The sequence below is a fragment of the Patella vulgata genome, chromosome 3 (assembly GCF_932274485.2).
Source record: "Patella vulgata chromosome 3, xgPatVulg1.2, whole genome shotgun sequence".
NCBI lineage: Eukaryota > Metazoa > Mollusca > Gastropoda > Patellidae > Patella > Patella vulgata.
The window spans coordinates 693,788-703,381 of record NC_065881.2 but is presented as its reverse complement, the minus strand read 5'-3'; the positions used below and the strand labels follow the sequence as shown (position 1 = coordinate 703,381).

Sequence of the window (9,594 nt, the reverse complement as noted above, 5' to 3'; positions counted from 1 at the left end):
CAATCACAAGTCATAAGCCACAGTGGTTCAGTGAGTATAAGGTGTTGGCCGAGAAATTTCAACTGGATTTTCCGGCATAGTTCCCACTTGTCAGTAGTCTTGGATATGGCAAGGGATAATTGGGTACAAGCCCGGAATCGAAAGAGAGAGGGAGAGAAATGGGGTTTAACGTCCACTTGACACAAACTATGTCATTTCGGGATTAACATATGGTTTAATTTTATTTCAATAATTCGTTGCGCATAGGGGTCTTTAGCAGTGGGAGGAAACCGTAGGTCCCGTAGAAAACCCACAAGATTGGACAGGCGACCCTACTCCTTGTCACGTACAACCGGGGATTCGAAACCACGCCAGTTGACTCAATGACAGGCCGTATGATACCGCACGCACATGCTTACCATTCGGCCATCCACCACCCCCTCCCCCATTCCCGGAATTGAAACCATCCCCACTGCGTTCACTTAGTAGAAGCCTTGACAATTGAATTATTTGACTCAATGACAGACTTCCTGATCAAATGTGTGCATGTTAATCATTGCCCCCCCGGGTTCCCGTTAAAGAGCCCTTGACAGTTGAAATATTTGATATAAGAGTAGGGTGTAGGGCAGAATCACTCTAAGAACACAGAAAAGTAGGATACTAAACCGTATTTCATTTCATAAGCAAGGGAAAGTCACCTTTATGTAGGTCAAGGTTTTTTGTAATTCTGGGTGTATTTGATCTACATTTGGTTTCTAGTAATGCCTATTAAATACTTTATGATTTCTGACCAAATTCTAAGTGATTTATATGCCACTTTACTTGCTATATTATACATACATTTCTGAAGAGAATTAAAATCTAATTGTGTTTTGGAAGAAAATTTAACATTAATAACAAAAAATAAATATTTAAAAATTGGGTCAAATGCATTCTTTCCCAGAAGTATAAAATAAATTGATGCTTGGGTTTTCTTGTTGTTATCATACAGCAAATACTCTTTCAATGGTGTTCCAGCCTAAAAAATAAAAAGTAGGAGATAAGAATACTTTCTATGGTTCACAACGTTTAAATAAACAATTTATTTTGCCACATCGAGACCGAGTCTCTATTTGGTTTCAACTTTGCGTAATGTCTAATTATTTTTGGACCCATTCTTATTTTATTTCCATTGACAACAAATTGGATATTACCCTTTAAAATCTACTGAAATCTATTTGAAAGTAAAATACCGTCCATCATTATTTTACTGCTATTTACTGTAAAAATACACATACATGTAGGGCATATCGCAACTTGAAGGAAATCAATGGATGTGATTGGCAAAAATCAAGCATGCCAAGTACTTGAAACAGCAGAGTCCTAGGCATTGCCCCAAGAAGAATAACTAGATTACCAAGCAAGTGTATAGAAGTACTTCCTGATTAAAAATACAAATATATATGTTACTTACATTTTGCGTGTTTTCCCCTTGTCAGTGATACAGGACGGAGGACCTGACAAGGACAGCTGTCTAGTCGTTCGGATGGGACGAAAAACCGAGGTCCCGTGTACACATTGGCGTGCACATAAAAGATTCCTTGGCAATTGGAATTCGATATAAGAGTAGGCTGTAGCGCCGCTGCCCGGGCAAAATTCCCTTCATAGCACACTGTATGGCATATGCCTGTCTTCATTAGCCCAATTTATGAGCAAAACAGTAGGATGTTAAACCCCATTTCATTTCATTTTCAAAATTATAAAATAATTTGATGGCTTAATATTCAAAAGGTACAGTCCTTCATGTTTATAAAATTGTACGGGAGCCATAAAAAGCTCCTGATACCTTGAATATATGCAGTTTAAAAGTAAACAAAAAACTCAATATTTAGGAGAGAGAGAGAGAAATGGGGTTTAACGTCCATCCAACCCCCCCACCAAGTGTATAGAACCAGTTCCTGATTTAAAAAGCAAATATGCATGGTACTTACATAGTCTTTGTCTGATAAGCAAGATCTGTGAGAAAACGTCTCCACAATATCAATAGCCCTTTCCAACTTGATCTTCCGAGGTGGGTAACTGAAAAAAAAATGGCAATGTATTAGTTGGCTTAAATTGACTAGACAGTTTTGATTAATTAAAAAAATGTTACTTTAATTACATTTGTTTTGTTTCATGATATCTACATATAACTAAGATTCTGTCTCTGCTCATACATGACGTGTACAGTTTTACTATACTAAACTGAATTTTAGATTTCAAAATAGCATAACAATCTTTTCTATTAGAATTGAATAGTTACCCACCAAGAAAAAGCTGCTCTATCATCATTTTTTCCAGCCATTTCTTCTTTCTTTTTTTCTTTTATAATTTCTTTTGTTATTACATGATCTTTTTCTGGGTGATTTGCATATACATCCAATATTGAAACTGAAAAAATAAATACATGATATGTAATTTACGATTAAAGCTACCTTACCATATATACAAACTGTGTGATATGAAATTGAAACTAATGTATCTATATGTATCAAAAGTTTTAATCCCAAGGAACTACCAAGCTGTAAAAGTCTATCTTAATAATCCTTGTTTGTCACATGGTTTCACTGTCGCAGTAATTAGAAGACGGCCATGGTGACTGAGTAAATTAGGTGCTGGCACACTAGCATGGAGGCCAAAGGTTATCTCTTGGGGTTGACCGAAAAAGCTCATCTTGATTTTGCAGAGTGGTTTCCCCTGAGATCCAATGTACACATTGGCGTACACATAAAAGTTCTCTTGGCAGTTTGAATTCGGTATGAGAGTAGGCCATAGTGTCGCTGCCCAGACAAACATTTTCACTTAGCACAATGCATTAGACCAGTCGGAGCTGACCAGTAGGACGTTGTCTTTAAACCCCATTTCATTTCAGGTAATCTAGTATTTTTCTAGTAAGATTGAAGTCTCTCTACTTTCTTTATATGTAAATATCATATTTTAAATAAGTCATACTTTTATTCGATATGGGGTGGGGCTGGGGGGGGGAATGGTCTAGTAGGTAATGCATGCGCATGAAATCACAGGGTCTGTCATTGTGTTAAGTGGCATGGTTTCAATTTCAAGGAGTAGAGTCGCCTGTCCAATCTCTTGAGTTTTTTCGCTGGGTCATTCGGTTTCCTCCGTTTTCTAAATACAATTCAATATAAATCAAACACGAAAATACTTTAAAACAGTAATCATGATGCAATATTAGACTTTTTAACACTTTCATCGAAAACCACACAGTTTTTCTCTGTTAACGTAGTTTCAAGTGCCAAATTGTGGTCAAATCTAAAATGTTGAAACATGCAGTGCCTATCAATTTTAAAATATCTCCTATATAGCTGTATTTCCATAGGATAAGTAAGTTGAAATAATCTGATTATGTAACACTACAACAGCTTTTTCATCCCTACCCCCCAGTTTGGAATCTGATAATTTAAAAGCACATGAATTTTGAATTCCACAGAACATTTTTATTTTTGAACATAAATGCATTCTTCAAAAAGATGAGATGAATTCAATATAAATCAAACACGAAAATACTTTAAAACAGTAATCATGATGCAATATTAGACTTTTAACACTTTCATCGAAAACCACACAGTTTTTCTCTGTTAACATAGTTTCAAGTGCCAAATTGTGGTCAAATCTAAAATGTTGAAACATGCAGTGCCTATGAATTTCAAAATATCTCCTATATAGCTGTATTTCCACAGGATAAGTAAGTTGAAATAATCTGATTATGTAACACTACAACAGTTTTTTCATCCCCACCCCCGGTATGGAATCTGATACATTGCTGACCAATCATAGGTCGCCCCGTTCACTCGGGCCTGTCAAATGATTTACAATGGCGATGGTGCCTACAACTTTCCTGACCAAGAGATATGCACAACCGTCGATCAACACACAAGCCATTAATGTTATCTTCCAATATGAGAGGCCATGATAAACACACAAGCGTCCTTTTCAAGCTCGGAAATTAAGTCATCACCAAAAAGCAAAGTTTACAGAGGTCCTCGGGGCTGGAACCCAAACTGATTACGATTTGCCCTCCACTTCCACCACAGGTGTCATAGAGATCAGGGAAGAAATTGATATGCATCATCGTTCTCCTAAAGCCAGTCCAGGAAGAGATCAGGTTTTGAGATGTAGACCTGAAATGTTAAATTTGGATGAGAATGAGAATTCTGGGGCGAATACTATCCAGGGAAATGGTCATTGACATCCAGAAAATGGTCAAAATGTGGAATTCTGTCATTCAGTTAAATGTCAAGGGGAGAAGACAGGCCTGTGCAGTACCAAATTTCCAGCCTATTACTATTAGTGAGCAGAAGTGGGGATGAGGTTGGATGTACTTCTTAAAGTGTATGAAATGCACATTTATCTCACCTGTTTTGCTTCTTTTTTTTTTAATACTTGTGTTGAGGTCAATCATTCCACTCTATGAAACATTGCCCTGGCACCTGAAATGATAGGAGGCTGGGGATAAATATGCAATAAAAAACAGTGAGAAAATAAGAAAAAAATATGGTTTCAACTGGAAATAGAAATAAACCTCTTTATTTCTCGCGAACAGCCCGACACTGGCCCTCCAAAAAGAAACCAGTTAACAATCAGTAAAAAAGTAAACCTTGAGTGTCACATAAGTCTAAGCCAATCTCAAAGGTAGATGCCATGTTTTGAGGTTCGGTCTAAATATTAAGGCCAACTGCATGTTTGGTCAAAAGTCACACAGGTGTGAATTTTGGAGTGTACATGTTAACATTTCATTGTATGATGTCAAAAACATGTTAGGTCTAAATGTTAAGGCCAACTGCAGATTTGGTTCAAGGTCACAACATGTAAATAGGGTTAGGGCACATGATTATTTGACACAATTGTGGGTTTGGGCTAGGGTCAGAACTAGGTCTTGGCTTAGGCCTAGGCTACATGCTTTTTGACAAGATTGTGGGTTAGGGTTAGGGTAAGGACTGGGTATTGGGTTAGGGTTAGGGTCAGTCTTGTTTACATCTCGTGACTTTAGACCAAATCTGGAGTTGAGTTGGCCTTAATATTTAGACCTAACCATGTTTTGATATCATTGTGAACAAAATGTTACACATTTACAACCCAAAATTCACACTCAACCAACGGATACCCCCAATCATGGCTATTTTGATACCAAATAGTCAAAAAACTTACTGCTGGGCAATAAAAAAGCAGTATTCTTACCATTTCTGACACTTTCCATTCAAAACTTCAGGAAATAAGCCGTTGAAAAAATATCAACATCCCGAGTCGGCCATGCTTCTTTATATCATCAGGACTCAGACTAGCAATTATTTGCCCATTGACTTCAATGTTAAATGACTTAACATCACAGGCTGTAGCTTTTTGCTCAACATTCCGTTGGTTCCAATCTTTATAGGCACAATGGGGACAACATTTGGCAATCTCCTCATAATTTTGTAGGGGGTTGACCGTTTAGATTTTTTGCTACACGGATTTGAAGTTGACAGGGGTGAAAATCTCACTTCCGACACAATGATTGCTCTGCAGAAAGACACTTTACACCCCCTATCCCTCCGCTGTAATATCATCAGTATTACCCAAAACTGCTATGAAATTGCAAATTTGATCCCTTTTCTCCAATTCTAGACCAAAAAGTCAACCCAAAAATGCAGGAAGAGGGGAGAAAAAAATTAAGGGAAAAATTGTCTATTTATAACTCGCACTACATTCGTCCATCATGAAATAAGGGGAAATAATTACTAGTCTTAGTCCTGACTCCTTTATTAGGGTTGTCTTTCTTGCTTTTATCTTCCATTTATTTACGTTTTTGTTGTCTCAGAGATGGACTATTATTTAAAAAAAAAGTTGAAAATCGTAAAGTTTAGGAAATGTTAATCATATAATGATGAAAAAAAAAAATAAGAGCATATGATAATAAAAATGTGTTTGAAATTGAAGGCTCTATAATTAGCCTATAATTAAGGTATCAGTATGGAACGGATCGTAATCGTACGGTATTCACGGCGCTATTGCACTTTCATACCTCTACCAGTTCCCGTGGTCGTAGGAACTTGAAATTATTAGAGGATGTTAAGGGGGGCTAGCAATGACCACACACCAAATTTCAGCCGAATCGACCAATAACTTTTTATTTTACCGACCTTTTAATTTCTAACGAGAGAGAACTTCATCTGTTTGACGCCATTTGCTTTGTTTACTATTTAGACTCGAATAACAAGACACTAAGACGGAAACCGACACACTGCACTAGCTGCCTATCTCTGCAGTTCATAAAAATTAATATAATTTTCGTATACTTTAATTTTTGCGCGAAGCCACCATGTTCTATAAAATACTATTTGGTGTTGATCAGTGGATTGGCCTTTAGGTGTGAATATTGCCGTGACCTTGATTTTGACCTTGAGTCTTAACTTCCCATCCATATCAGGGCCTTGTCTCTGCTTTCACCTCAAGCATTAACTTTGATAATACAGTAAGAAATAGGGTCACGGCAAGCATAAACGAAAAGGGCCCGAGATGGATGGGAAGTTTGGACTCAAGGTCGAAGTCGAGGTCACGGATGGTTAAAGGTGACTAGTGGAGGTCACCACGAACTTTCACATTGACCACGCCCATTGACTTCCTTTCGGGCACGGGCCCCTCTGCGTTTGACCGTTTTCTGACCGAGCAGTGTGCGACAGGACCAAGGTAAACACCCATGATTCAAGCCAAGTTGATAGCCTTCGAAAATGGTTACGGGGTCAAGGTCGTAAGTCAAGGGGAAATGTCCCAAAACTGACTTTGAAAAGTTTGAGTTTAGTTTTCTGTAACATGACCTTGACCTACGACTTTGACCTTTTTAACTTTTCTGAAGGACGTTGTCTCTGCTTTCACCTCAAGCATTAACTTTGATAATACAGTAAGCAATAGGGTCACGGCAAGCATAAACGAAAAGGGCCGGAGATGGATGGGAAGTTTGGACTCAAGGTCAAAGTCAAGGTCACGGATGGTTAAAGGTGACTAGTGGAGGTCACCGCGACCTTTCACATTGACCACGCCCATTGACTTCATTTCGGACACGGGCCCTTTGCGTTTGACCCTTTTCTGACCGAACAGTGTGCGACAGGACCAAAGTAAACGTCGATGGTTCAAGCCAAGGTGATAGCCTTCGAAAATGGTTACGAGGTCAAGGTCGTAAGTCAAGGTCAAATGTCCCAAAACTGACTTTGAAAAGTCCGAGTTTAGTTTTCTGTAAGATGACCTTGACCTACGACTTTGAACCAATAATCTTTTCTGGAGGACGTCGTCTCTGCTTTAACCTCGAACATTAACTTTGATAATACAGTTAGAAATAAGGCCACGGCAAGCATAAACGCAAAGGGTCCGAGATGGATGGGACGTTTGGACTCAAGGTCAGAGTCAAGGTTACGGGTGGTTAACGGTGACTAGTGGAGGTCACCACGACCTTTCACATTGACCACGCCCATTGACTTCCTTTCGGACACGGACCCTCTGCGTTTGACCGTTTTCTGACCGAGCAGTGTGCGACAGGACCAAGGTAAACGTTCATGTTTCAAGACAATGTGATAGCCTTCGAAAATGGTTACGGGGTCAAAGTCGTAAGTCAAGGTCAAATGTCCCAAAAATGACTTTGAAAAGTTTGAGTTTAGTTTTCTGTAACATGACCTTGACCTACGACTTTGACCCAACTATCTTTTCTGAAGGACGTCATCTCTGCTTTCACCTCGAACATTAACTTTGATAATACAGTAAGAAATAAGGCCACGGCAAGCATAAACGCAAAGGCCCCGATATGGGTGGGAAGTTTGGCCTCAAGGTCAAAATCAAGGTCACGGCAATATTTACACCTAACGGCCAATCCACTGATCAACACCAAATAGTATTTTATAGAAAATGGTGGCTTCGCGCAAAAATTAAAGTATACGAAAATTATATTAATTTTTATGAACTGCAGTGTTAGGCAGCTAGTGCAGTGTGTCGGTTTCCGTCTAAGTGTCTTGTTATTCGAGTCGGTTTCCGTCTTAGTGTCTTGTTATTCAAGTCTAATTAGTAAACAAAGCAAATGGCGTCAAACGGATGAAGTTCTCTCTCGTTAGAAATTAAAAGGTCGGTAAAATAAAAAGTTATTTATCGATTCGGCTGAAATTTGGTGTGTGGTCATTGCTAGCCCCCCTTAACATTCAAGTGCCTACGACCACGGGAACTGGTAGAGGTACGAAAGTGCAATAGCGCCGTATTCACTACGGTCAGACTGATATTTAGGAACGTAAAGTTATCAGTCTGGAACGGATCGTAATCGTGTGGTATTCACTAAGGTCAAACTGATATTTAGGAACGTAAAGAAGACCATTTTACTAACCGTCTCCATTTTAAGAAAGAGCAGATATAAATATATGATTATATCGACAGAATCTCCACACGAATCTTTAATTTAGTAGAAGAAGAGCAAGTTGATCATTGTCGCCATATTTGACCTATTTCTCAATTGGTTGTATATGCATTAAGGCGTGGATCTAACCAACCCGAGTAGCTCATTATTGAGCCGAGAGATTTATGAAATGAAATTGGGGTTTAATGACCCGCATTCCTTCACTATTCAGGCTAATGAACACGAGGCGTTCAAGCCAGCTCTTTATTCACAGGGCCGCCTGGCTCCCCTGAGAGACTTTCACTGACAACTAGTCATTGTCGAGACTAATGATTTTTATCGCCGCTGTTGATCAATATATATATTAAATAATAGCCCGAATTTAAGTATACCAAAAGTTAAAGAAATATAAACAGTTTTTGAGCCATTCAGATATGACTGCCAAAATTGTAATCAGCGCGCATGTTTTTTTAGGCTAAAGTCTAACCATAAAACTTAGTGTCCATACATAATAAATATTTTATTCCATTAATCAATTCCATTCCGCCATTGGTTTGTCTTAAACTCGTCATTTGTGTTCATGGGCATCAGGGTCGAGATGGCAACGTTATATGTTTTATTCGTCTAATTTACTATAAAACATCATTCGGTTTGCCTCACGGGTTAACGGCATATTAATAGCTTTATTCACTGAGATGGTTCCTTTACTTATAGTTTATTTTTCGAATTGCTTTTTGTATTTATTTAAATGGAAATATTTAGCACCTTATTGTTAAACCGTTGAAAGATTTAAAGTTTGGATTAATGTTAAGAGAGTGTGGGTCAAAGATGCCGCTGGCAGAGTGTGTATAGGGTGTTAAAGTTTAAAAGTTATTCCCTACAAGGTGGTTCTACGGTTCTTACCATAGAATTCAGTTGTGAAATAACACAGTTTCTTTCATTATGTGTACAACAATAAAACTAGTTCAATTGCAAGTTGTCTAAACCACGGTGCTGTGATGTATGCATCTAAATGTTTCGACGACCCACCAATCAGTAGTTGCATGATGATTAAATTTATCGGACATGGAATGTGAAAATGCTTTGGAACTTTCAACTGTAACACGTTGCAATAATTACTCAATATAAGCCAAAAGGATCCGCCTTGTTCATTTATAGTCCGGCCCTGTCTTCAGTATTAAAATATAAAATTGAACACAAAGTATATGTAGTAATCCGTATTGTAGTAATGG

The 9,594-nt window shown here is 38.2% G+C and overlaps 1 long non-coding RNA gene across 1 annotated transcript; it reads right to left on the bottom strand.

The window, feature by feature from the left end:
* Positions 1-711: 711 nt before the first annotated feature.
* On the bottom strand, positions 712-8,656 carry LOC126816427 (uncharacterized). Its single transcript, XR_007678338.2, has 6 exons — positions 8,354-8,656; positions 5,194-5,819; positions 4,372-4,445; positions 2,265-2,388; positions 1,950-2,037; positions 712-997 (listed from the first exon to the last, which is right to left on the bottom strand). It is a non-coding gene; the product is annotated as an uncharacterized LOC126816427 (long non-coding RNA).
* Positions 8,657-9,594: the final 938 nt, after the last annotated feature.